The sequence below is a fragment of the Gossypium hirsutum genome, chromosome A05, assembly GCF_007990345.1.
Source record: "Gossypium hirsutum isolate 1008001.06 chromosome A05, Gossypium_hirsutum_v2.1, whole genome shotgun sequence".
Lineage (NCBI taxonomy): Eukaryota > Viridiplantae > Streptophyta > Magnoliopsida > Malvales > Malvaceae > Gossypium > Gossypium hirsutum.
In genome coordinates this window covers 29,554,560-29,567,573 of record NC_053428.1, presented here as the reverse complement: position 1 = coordinate 29,567,573, position 13,014 = coordinate 29,554,560, and the positions used below count along the sequence as shown (strand labels likewise).

At 32.4% G+C, this 13,014-nt stretch overlaps 1 pseudogene; it reads left to right on the top strand.

Moving 5' to 3' along the window:
• Window positions 1–9,521: 9,521 nt before the first annotated feature.
• LOC107941918 (cytochrome P450 81Q32-like) lies at window positions 9,522–11,375 on the top strand (annotated as a pseudogene).
• Window positions 11,376–13,014: the final 1,639 nt, after the last annotated feature.

Below are 13,014 nucleotides of genomic sequence, written 5' to 3'. Positions count from 1 at the left end.
TTTAAAAAAAAAGGCTGAAACAAATAAGTTAGCTGTCAGACTTGAAAACTAGTGGCGCCAAATTATTTGGCTTCACCAGGAAATGGCAAAATTGCTACGGGGCCCCCTATACTCTAAAAAATCACAATATTTTGGTGGAGCCATTCTTTATGGCTCCACCTCTTGGTTCTCTTCTATGTATAGAATGGTGTAGTTGTTGTGTTAAGTGGAAAAGTTTAAAAAATTTGTTAAAAATGAATAATGAGGTGTTTTTGGTGTATGTTATTTTTTATGGTGAAATTGTAGAAGGTGATATTGGTTGTGTATTTCAAGGCCAGCAAAGAGTAGGTTTGCGATTAAAAAAATGTGAAGCTAGCAGAAATGAAAAGGAAGATCAGTGCGAAAATAACTATCCGTTGTGGAAGGGCGATGTCCAAATTATTTTACAATTTTCCAATCTCTACAGATCCGTTCAAATTTTGTGCGATGAAACTGTTAGATGATGATGACTTGGGCACTATGATGAAAATATGGTGGTCCACTGGGAGTGTGAACCCCCAACCAGTTGAATTATTTGCTAAGTTAGCAGATTTAGAGCCTGTTGAGAATGTTAGCCCAATAAGTCAACATTGCGAATTTGATCTTGATCTTAATGTTGGATGGACAGGCCAATTAGAATGCGGTGGAACGTCGCAGATACCCAAAATTCCTAATTATAGTGGGAGTTCGTACAATAACCCAACCCTCGGTCCCCGTCTACAAATACATCCGGAGGTGATAATAAGTACTGAGACAAATGTCAGAGAAATGACCAATAATGGTGAAGATTCTGATCAAGACGTTGAAGATTTTAGTGACCCCGATGTTGATGAGATTCCGAACGATATCAATGATGAAGGCCCGAAGGAGGTTGAAGATGTTCACGGCCCTTCATTCTGTAACCCGAGTCATAGTATTATTTTACGAAATGAACCTGGGGGCAACATGTTGAACGTAGATCCAGATGTAGCACATGCATCCAAGTTCCCTGAGTATGCTGATATAGTACCTGCTCATAAATTGGCATCAAGTTCACAGTTCGACGAGTTGTTCGTTAGGCAACAGTTCAAGAACAAGACGGATTGTGTGTTTTCCATCAAACAATACAGCATGAAGTTGTCGATTGATTACAAGGTTGCCAAATCTACACCGACATTATACGTTGGGGAATGTTGGAGAGCCGACGATGGGTGTGGTTGTCAGTTCGTGCTGCATTTATACAGAGGATTCAACAATGGCAAATACGAAAATTAGAAGGGCGTCATACATGTACTGTCGCACGCATGTCTCATGACCACCGAAAATTGGATGCCAAAAGTATTTGTAACTGCATCATGCCACTAGTGAAAGATAGCCCAATCATTCTTGTGTCGACATTGATTGCAGACATGCAAGCTCGATTTCAGTGCAGAGTGTCATACAGGAAAGCGTGGTGGGCGAAACAAATGGCCATGCAACAATTGTACGACGACTGGGATAAGTCATACAATGAACTTCAGAGTTGGATTTCAGCAATGGTAGAGTATGTCCCAGGAACTGTCGTGGACTTGCAAACGTTGCCTTATAGAGGCCCTAATGGAGAATTGGAACTGGGAAAAAGAGTGTTTCGTCGATTGTTCTAGACTTTCGATCTATGTGTTAGGGCCTTCTCCCACTGCAAACTGGTAGTGCAAGTTGATGGAACATGGCTTTATGGAAAATACACGCAGATACTTCTGATTGCGGTTGCACAAGACGGTAATGGAAATGTACTACCAATCGCTTTTGCCATCGTAGAGTCGGAGAACTCTAAATCATGGGCATATTTCATTCGAAACTTACGGAAACATGTTGTCAGGCAAGATAACATTTGCATTATATCTGACAGATTTGCATTATATCTGACAGATCAAAGGGTCTTGTTGCTGCAATTCGGCAATCGAAGGTTCCGTGGAGGTCTGTCTATTGTATTCGTCACTTCACTGTGACCTTCCACAATGAGTATAAGAACAAAGACTGGCGTAAAAGAATTGTCAATATGGGTAAAAATATCGTATTTAAATTCGTATTTGTAATTATTTCTAGTCCATTTCCTAATTTTAACGTATTTTATCGGAATATATACATAGGGTACGAGCTGGAACCACACCGATTTAGACATAAGTTGGCGAGCTTAGAGACTGATATGGCGGGCTGCAAACCTTCTCTTACACAGTGGTTGAGTAGCATGGAGCCGTGGCAATGGGCTCAATGTTTTGATGAGGGGTACCATTATGGCCATATGACAACTAACCTTGTTGAGGCCGTTAACTCCGTCTTAAGGCATACGCGTCACTTGCCAATTTCAGCTGTTTTTTCAGCTACATTTTACAGGTTAGCAACCTTAATACCAAAAATGGGGTTGAAACAAGCAAAACAGTTAGAGGTCGGACACGTGTACATCGAAAAAATCAGAGATGCCATGAAAGATAACACTCAAAGGGCTAGGTTTATGAATGTAGAACTATATTCTCGAAATTTGGAAACTTTTCGAGTGACAAAGTATATCAGTCGTCGGTCAGGGATCCGGCCACGATCCTATGGAGTTGATCTCTGAAACAGGCGGTGTGAGTGCGGGATGTTCCAAGCACTACGGTACCCGTGTGCGCATGTGGTTGCAGCTTGTGCTACCTATAGTTTGAATGTTAAACAATATATCGATGATGTATACACACTTGAACGTACGTTGCGTATTTGGGGTAACGATTTCCCTGTATTAAGGGATATATCGACATGGGAAGCGCAATCGCCTGCATTCGAGATGTTGCCTGATCGGTCACTACGTAGTAGAGTCAAAGCTAAACTAACAATAACGAGGATTCGAAACGACATGGATGTAAGAGAACAAGTCGATCCAAAGCGTTGCACCATATGTAGAACAATTGGCCACAATCGGAGCAAATGTCCCCATAGAAACGTCTACACTGGCCAATCTTCACGGTCTGAAAGAAATTAAATGTTGTAACTGAGGTCTGTCTATATTATGATCTTTTAGAAATAAAGTTTGTATTATTTAGTGTTAAAATTATATTTATAATTAATAGTTGCAACTTTTAATACTTTAAAAGATTTTATAATAAATTAAATAAAAAACACTAATATATAAGTTGTGAAACCTTAAACCAATACAACAAATATCACATAATACTTGAAATTTACATAACTTAAAATTGGAAAGAACCAGGAGTGGTATCATTGTTCGGGGTATAACGATTTACGGGCCTTCGTTGACGGGGTGGACGTTGAGGTGTATTGTACACATCTGAAGGATTGGCAACTGGGTCGATCGTGGCCTGAGGCGGGGTGGAGTACATGTTATTACCAAACATATCAACTGATGTCGGTGGTTGCTCTAGGTTAAATGGACTCGAACCGCATATATCCGGGTGATATGAACTCGAACCACCTATGTCCGGGTTATATGAACTATTCTGGGACAAATCACAAAAAGTGTCAACCCATTGCTTCGATGTGTTTAAAACTTGGTCCTCCGAGTCGGGCTCTGCCATATGTTGATCCTCTACCTCCACCGTAGGTTGATTTCCATGTCTGTAGTCGTGACCTGGTACTATCATAAGTTGTCGATCATATAAATAAACTCGCCATCGATTCATGTACCACATATATTCAGTCGAGGGACTGAAGTCAAACATGCAGGAGTGCATCTCAGGCCGCCTGTTGTACTGGGTATTCCATAGTGCTACTTAACATTGATGTTCCACGCTCCAATCTAATGTATGTCTCCCCTGCATGGTCTTACCGTGGACATCAGCAAACTGTTGTGGCTCGACTGGCACAAATTGTTTACACCCAAATTGTCGCATAACTCGATCACCGTTGTACCACTCAACGGTTGAGAAGTTGAGCACCGGCGTGTTAATGCACCACATACGAGCTTCAGCGTGAACCCTCTGAGGAATAAGGGTTGCAATGTTTACTGCAGAATACGACATCCACAATAACTGCACAATATAACATAATGAGTCAATTCACATCACATACTGTAAGTGGATAAGTTAAATAAACGTTACTTAAACTATATTAATATATATATTACTTTCTCTCCGGCGTACGCCTCTATCATTTGACGGTAAATGATTAATGTCTGGCTCGCACCAATTCCCGGAGACGTCGCCCATCTGAAATCGAAACAAACACGTTGGCAGTTAAACTTTGAAAAATATTACCCACACTTATGAGTCGTTAAATGTTAAGTATAATTTTGTTTTTACCTATTTATAAGTGCCACGAATATGGTTGGTGCCTAACAGCCGCTAGAAACGGCATCCTGTATAGAGCCCAAGACTTCAGTAGACCCAGACAACCAGCCATATTACTAACCCCATGTTTTGTTGCACGACAGAGCTCATAGTATAATGCAGCCAACACTGCAGATCCCTAGCTGTAACTACCGATATGAAAAAAATCCTCCAATAGAGGCAAGTACTTTAAGTGGACTCTATTAGACGTGTTGTTCGGCAGAAGTACCCCCCCAATCAGCTGCATAATATAGGCTCAAGCAGCATACATTACCTTCTGCTTAGTGGCAGTGCTCGATAACTTCTTAAAATTTGCTCTCAACCATGCTAATGTCAAGCATGTGAAATTCTGTTCCCTATCACGAGGGGACCGTCCAAGCAATCTGTGGCATACTACAGAAGGTTCTAACACTTTGCTTCGACCCGTGACCACAGTACCGTCAACTAGTAACCCAAGTTGCATAGCGACGTCTTCTAATGTGATAGTGCACTCCCCGCACGACATAATGAACGTGTGGGTCTCCGTACACCACCGCTCAACCAAGGCGAATAGTAAGTTTGGCCTCAAGTCAAACCTCCGGATCAATGCGACGTCCCCAAATCCGGCCAACCGTAAGTATGGCATGATCCGCTCGTCCGGATCGTACTTGGGAAAATGACACCGTAACCTCAAAACCCGATAACCATCCTGTATGGTAAATTTTTTATAAAAATATGATAAATCAATTATCTATATAATTTAAACATAAAAAAATATATTGAAGAGTAAAATTGAAAGGTTGAGAAAACAAAAACATCACACTTATATTATACCAACGTAACCATTCTAAGTATTTTTTTTATTTAAGTTAAATTAAATAAGTAATAATATATTAATAATAGAATGAAAATTTGTCATAAAATATTAATAATAACACGTAGAAATTAAATGTGATTATTATATCCTAACCATAGTTAAGCATTAAATTAATTAAAATAAATATATTAATAATAAAAGAATGGGAGAAATTACAGGAATATGAACTGGGAACTAGTAAAATTACAAGAAAAGAGAAATTCATTGAGCAGCAACTCAAACTCCACCAGTGTAAAAAATAAGTCCAAACCAAAAAGCAACTCAAGAGAAGATGATTGGTTCAAGCAAGTTCAATTTGACACCAATGGCTACAATACGTATATATTTCTAATTTTAAAATTTTATGATATCTTATTCAAAATTTAAAGTGAGTAATAGCGAAAAATTATTTTTCAAGGAATACTAATATTTTTTTATATTATAAAATTTAAAAACATAAAGTATTTTTTAAACAAATACTTATGTTTTCTAGTTATTTATAAATTGACTAGTAAATAATCAAATATATTCACTTTTATTATTATTGTTTTAATAATATATATATTAAATTTAAAAGAATTTTTTTCATAAATCGAGCTCGTCAAGTAATAGTTTTGCGTATTAATCCCTACATACCGTCTAATAAATTAAGTATGAAATTAGTAAAAATAGAGTAAAGTTTTAAGTAAGTCGATTTTAAGGGGTAGTTATTTAAAAAAATGAAAATATCCTAATTTATTTTTATAATATATCTATTCTATTATAATTTGTGTGATTAAATTAGATGTTTGGAGGTGAGTGCTACTAACTTTTTTTTAAAAGTATACAAATACAATTACAAATAATGTATATCTAAGTCAATTATAACAAAAATAAAGTATTACAAAGTATAATCAAATTAATAATCTAAAATGTTCAACAGAAGCTAAATAACAACTAATTAGAGATAAGTATTTTAAAGCAGTCAAAACATGTTCAACAGAGTAGCGATTAACAAAAAAATTTGGGAAACTAAACTGAATTTTTTTAATTTATAATAAATTTTACTGTTTCGTCGATCATCGATGAAGTGTGATCCGTATTTGCTCTAGAAGACATCTTCAAATCTGTATAATATAAAAAAAACAAACATACAATACAATTATTTATTATATTACATTAACTATAAAATATAAAAATAAAAAAATAAAATTTTAACAAAGGTACCTTTTTTTTTCCTCACTTAACTTTTTCATCTATAAAGGGGGACCAAGCCACCCATATATATAACAAAATCTTTTTTTTTAAAACAAAACAATAAAAAGAGTCAAAATAATAAAAAATATATTTAATATATATATTTAAATTTAAATTTATATTTAAATTTATTAATAGTCACATCACTGACATGATGTGACAAGTTATAATAAATATATATTTTAATTTAAACTTTAAAATTTAAATATAAAAAAGAATTTAAAAATAATATTTAAAATTGTAAAAAATATATTATAAAACATTTTAAATATACATTACAAAATTTTTAAAATTGATAATAAAATAAATAAACAAAATAAAAGAAGAAAAAAAACATAAAATTTCAAAAAAGTAAAAAAAAGGAAAAAGAAAAAATTTTAAAAAAATATTTAAAAGATTATGATTTCTTATATTATTAAAAAATTATAATTTTTAAATGTATTTAAAAATTATATATAAAATTTTAAAAAATAATCTCAAAATACATATCTAAAATTTACAAATATATATATTAATAAAGTATTTCAAATTTTTTAAAGTTAATAATAATAAATAAAAGAAAAAACAAAACAATAAAAAGAGTCAAAAAAAGAAAAATATATATTTAATATTTATAAAATAATATTTAATATATATTTTTTAAAATTTATATTTATATTTGAATTTATTAATAGTCACATCACTGACATGATGTGACTAGTTATAATAAATATATATATATTTTAATTTAAACTTTAAACTTTAAATATATATACCTAATGATAAAAAAAGAATTTAAAAATAATATTTAAAATTGTATGTAAAATTAATAAAATATTAAACATACATTTCAAATATTATAAAACTAATAATTTCAAAACTAATTTGAAAAATACATTTTTAAAATTTATAAAAAAATTAATTTCACAAATATATATATAAAGTTAAAAAATATTTTTAAAAATAATAATTAAAATTTTAAAAAAAGTATTATAAAACATTTTAAATATATATTACAAATTTTTTAAAATTAATAATATAAATTAAATAAGCAAAATAAATTAAGAAAATAATATAAAACTTAAAAAAGAAAAAAATCTAAGAAAGAGACAAAATATAAGAAAAAAAATAAATAAGTAAAAAAAAAAAAGAACTTAACAAATCTGAAAAGTGGTGGCACCATTTAAAATGGCTCCACCCAAAAATGGAAATTTTTTTTAAGTCCCCCATTTTTCTAGATTTTTTAGTATTTTCCTAATATTTTATACTGGTGGCGCCATTCAACATGGCTCCACCAAAAAATAATTTTTTAATACCCCTGGCTAATGTGGCAAAGTGGTGGCGCCATATCATATGGCTCCACCACTTTTTACTGTAGAAAATAAGTTATTTTTGTACATAATTAAAAGGGTGGATTATTTTGATAATTAATTTATTTTTTAGAGTTACTTTTATAAAAAAGTCAAAATTATGAGTAGCAAAATTTCATTGTGATGGGACAGTACCAACGGGGACAAATCTAGTTTACAACATAAAATTCTAATGACTTAATTGGTTCAAATCAATTAAAAAGAATTTACAATAAAATAATATTATGTTTTTTCATCGGTTTCTTTTCTGTAAAAATAAATTGGAAAATTGTATTTTTGAAAATTTTAATTTAAGATTTAAGTGTTTAGTATTACTGTTAAAAAATAAGTTTGAGAAATAAAATATTTATTTTAGACCTGATATTATAAAATAATATATATGCATCTAAATAATGTTTAAATTAATTAATATTATAATATTTTAGTAAAAAATAAAATTTTAATTTTTTGTTAATATTTTAATATATGAAATATAAATTTTAAATATTTTTAAGTAATTTACTAATTATTTATAAAATTTAATTTAAATATATAATATTATATATTTAAAATAAATTTTAATATGAAAATAATTACATAGTCAATTTAAATATTATATAAAATACTTTATAAGAGTTAAAATTATTCTTTATTCCTAAAAATATTTTTGTCAACAATAGAAAAAAAATTACTTTTGTTTTTAAGTTTGAAAGTGTTTCTAACTTCAAAAATTATCTATTTAATATTATTTATGACTCGAAAAATACTTTTGATCTTAAAAATATTTTTGAAAAGCAATTCTAGATTATATGCAAGTGTAGGAACTAATTATGATAAAGTCAATCGTAGACTAAAGCGTTCCTAGTACAGCTACAGTATTCCTGACTTTACTTTCAGGCCTCTTCCATCACCACATTAGAATTTATTTTTGTTAGATTACGAAGTTAAAATTTAAAGATTAAAATATAATTTTATTTTATTTAGAAAAAATTATATTTAATTTAATCTAAAAATTAATTATATTAATTATTTTAACTATTTAATAATATTATAAAAATACAAGGACCAAATTATAATAGAAATTAAAGCATAATAGATCCTTTTCTAAAATTGCCAAAAAAAAAGGGTAAGAACGTTAAGAACCTAAAAGAAATAGGAAACTAGGTTTTAATATACTCAAACTCACATCTTCCTATATAGACAACAATGTCAATACCAACTGAGCTAGGATTCAATCGACAAATTTCTATAAGAACATATTATCTAAAATTTTAAGTAAAATTATAACTATTTTATATAAGAAAACCTATTAATTATAACTTATTAAATAAAATGATCTTAATTAAAATATTATTTCAATAAAATATTTAAAATTAACATCAAAAGATATTTTAATCATATTTTATTTAATTAAAATAACATTCCAATGATTGAAATAAAAGATATCAATTCAATACATATTTTAATATGAATTCAGAACATCATAAACTTCATAATTAATCAAATAAACTTGTTAAATTGATCAATTTAATTTGATAACTTATATTAATTAATTAAATTTGTTAAATTTATAATCTTCAAAGTTAATCATAAAAAAGAATGTAAAAAAAAACAATAATGCATATATATGTTTTATGTTTTTTATAACTATGCTTTTCTTTATTTAATAGAAATTTAGTATATGAATTTTATGATAAATTTGTAATAGTTATCATTTGTTGAAAATTGAGCAATTGCGTTGAAGTTTCATTCAGAGAGAAAATATGGAAAGCTACCAAATCTTATCTCATTTATTGTTGTGTGGTTGAATTTTCCACTATTGAGCAGTCAAGGAGGGGAAGGAAGCGTGCAAATCCAACTGTCTAATTAAATTGACGCAGAAGAACAATCCTCCAATTTATAAATAAATATATTTAAATTATAGTTAGGACAATCCTGAGAATTGAAATTGGTCGCCAGCCAAGCCGTGTTTATGCAAATCCTCCTCTTTGTAGCTCTTTATTCCATCACTGTCCACTTATACCATAAGTTCCAAAACCATCCTCCCACCCCTTTTCCCTCTTTACCATTAATTGGCCACTTCTATTTACTTCTCAAGAAGCCTCTCCATCGTTCCCTCGCCAAGACCTCTGCCAAGCATGGCCGTGTCCTTCTCCTCCATTTTGGGTCACGCCCCATTGTGGTTATCTCATCAGCATCGTCTGCCGAGGAATGTTTTACCAAAAACGACATCATCTTTGCCAACCGCCCTTTACTTTTATACGAAAAGCATCTAGGTTATAATTACACTAGCCTTATCTGGGATTCCTACGGCGATAACTGGCAGAACTTGAGGCGTATATCGTCGATTCAACTTCTTTCGGGGCACTGTCTCCAATTGCTTTACGCCACACGCCTCGATGAAGTCCGTTTGCTCTTACGGAAGCTGTTCAAGGATCATGATAGAATGGTGGACTTGAAATCCAGACTTTTCGAGCTGATGCTGAATTTGATGATGCGGATGATAGCCGGGAAAAGATATTATGGCGACGATGTGGCTGTCGTCGAGGAAGGCACTCGGTTTCGTGAAATAATGAGGGAATCCTTTCTTTTGGCTGGTGCAACGAACATGGGTGATTTTCTACCGATGGTGAAGTGGTTCGAGAAAACTGAGAAAAGGATGATCAATTTGTTCAAAAGAAGAGAAGCATTTACACAAGAATTGATTGATGAATGTCGACATAATATGAAAATTAGGAAAAAAGTAGTTTATCCACAGACGAAAAAAAGAACATGATTGAAGTCATGTTGTCTTTGCAAGAACAAGAGCCTGAAAATTACAAGGATGAAACTATTAGAAGTCTCATGATGGTAAGCTTTTGTTTTTCTTGCTTTCTTGTTCTTAATGTCTACTCTCATTAAATAGTATCCTAACTCGGTTATTGAAAATGTTAAACAGGTTTTACTTTTGGCTGGAACTGATACGTCATCAGGGACAGTAGAGTGGGCAATGTCTTTCCTTTTGAACCATCCCCAAGTCTTTAACAAAGCCCGAATTGAAATCGATACAGTGGTCGGACAAAATCGGTTAATCGAAGAATCAGATTTTCCCAATCTTCCTTATCTTCATTGCATAATTAACGAGACTTTCCGAATCAAGCCCACCGCTCCATTGTTAGTACCTCACGAGTCATCAAAAGAATGTTTAGTGGGAGGGTACCGTATACCGCATGGAACCATGTTGTTGGTGAATGCATGGGCTATACAAAACGATCCCAACAATTGGGAGGAGCCTAATGTGTTCAGGCCAGAGAGATTCGAGGGTTTAGATCCGTCGAAGTTCGCGTTCAGGTTAATGCCATTCGGGAATGGGAGGCAGCGGTGTCCCGGAGAAGGGTTAGCCATGCGGATGGTTGGATTAACTTTGGGGTCACTGATTCAATGCTTTGAGTGGGAGAGAAAAGGTGAAGAGATTGTGGATATGAACGAAGGGCCAGGACTTACCATGCCCAAGGCTCAACCTTTGCAGGCTAAGTGTCGACCACGCCAACCCTTCATTCTCTTGCTTTCCCAAATATAAACCCTTTGTTTCGAGTATTAACTAGTACTAAGATGAAGAGCTTTCTGTTTGGATACATATGCTTGTTTAAGCCTGTACATATTAATTTTTATTTTTAAATATAATTATTTAATATTTAATAATTGTATACATCTTTTACTAGCATTATCTCTTTCTTCTTTCATTGAATTTTTGAGCATGACCAGTAGGTGCTTAAGATCAAGTACACTGCTAACACGGTTAGACGACCAACCAATTACTACCCTAACATGGGTATCTCTTACATTTGTCATGATCTATACACTTCCGCCTTTATTACTACCCTGACTTCCTTACTTCTTTACATTGTGACCTTTTACCCCCATCCTCCAAAGCTCATGCTGTAATCTCAATGCTCACCATGCTTTAAAACGTTCAAAATTAAAAAAACAACTTTGGTCATTGAATTATAATTCTTTTCCTATTTTGATCCTTAATTTTTTTAGTACTTAAACTATATTTTTTAGTGCCAAAAAGAGTACTTAAACTAATTATAAAGCCTACATCATCTCCCCCAACGAGGATGTCTCATACAAGCATAAATCATAAGATTTATAATGCACTAGTTTAACCATTCTATCAGCATCCTGATTATCTTCTCTGGTGATGCGTTGTTGAGAGCACTAAAAATATCCTATTCCCTGTAAAATAGTAAAAATAACAGGAAATGGGAAGTAGGGTCGAATCCTCAGGGACCGGATTGTACGAATGCTCGTTTTTTGAAATCCTGGGCAATTTCTTGGCCAAGAAAACTCGCGTTCCTGAAAAATAAAAAAAAACAGAATTAAGAATTTTGATCTAGAAAAATAAAATAAAAACAGAAATTAAATTTGAATTGAAATTGCGAAAATTAAAATGAAGAATATAAAAATAAACAAAGTTTGGGAAAAAAAAGTTTCTTATGTGGCGAGATTCCAGCCTCCGGTTGTCTCGATCCGCCTTGGGTTCAATATTTGGCTTTTAAGTAACCCTTCTCGAGCAGGATAAGTCAGTTATAGTGGAAGAAGACGCCTACGATCACCATCTCCAAGGATTTAGACTTAAAATTTGGCGGAACCTGACTTTAGCCAATAATCGCTTTTGTGGGACTATCTTCTGCTAAATCATCACTTCCCAACGGCGAATACCACGCCGTTTTGTCTCTTGGATTCGCCAACCTCTGACGTAGAAAGCTAACGAACAGACTATGCAACCTTCCCAAAATGTACAAAGCGGTCGTTCCTTACACAAGTTGAAAAGGTCACCTATTAAGGGACATGGACGGAAGCGTCAGCCCCGTAATGCGGAGAAGTGATGAATACCCTGTTGAGAAGGCTAAGCACGGGTTCTAAGCCTCATGAGCCTTTTTGGGGAATTTTGACAACCTTCTGCTAGATTGGTTTAGTGGCTCCTGATTTTTGGGAAAGAAATAAATATAATAGAAATAGGATTTTTATTAAAGAAAATATGAAGAGAACAAAAGACAGAGTTTTTGTGAGAGGGAGTGTTTACAGAAAAAATAGATGTTCAATATATGCCACTCCATCCCTTATTGATAGTACTAGAAAACCTAGTCTATTCCTAATTAAATTCTAAAAGATAAATACAAATAAATAAAGATAATTAAAGATAAATGAAAATAAATCCTAAATTAAATCTAAATAAAAATCTTTAATAATTATCCTAATATAATTGAAATTAAAAAAGAGTCTTGTGCTATAAAATCTCTTCTTTTGCATATTTGTCCTTGGGTCTTCCATGTTT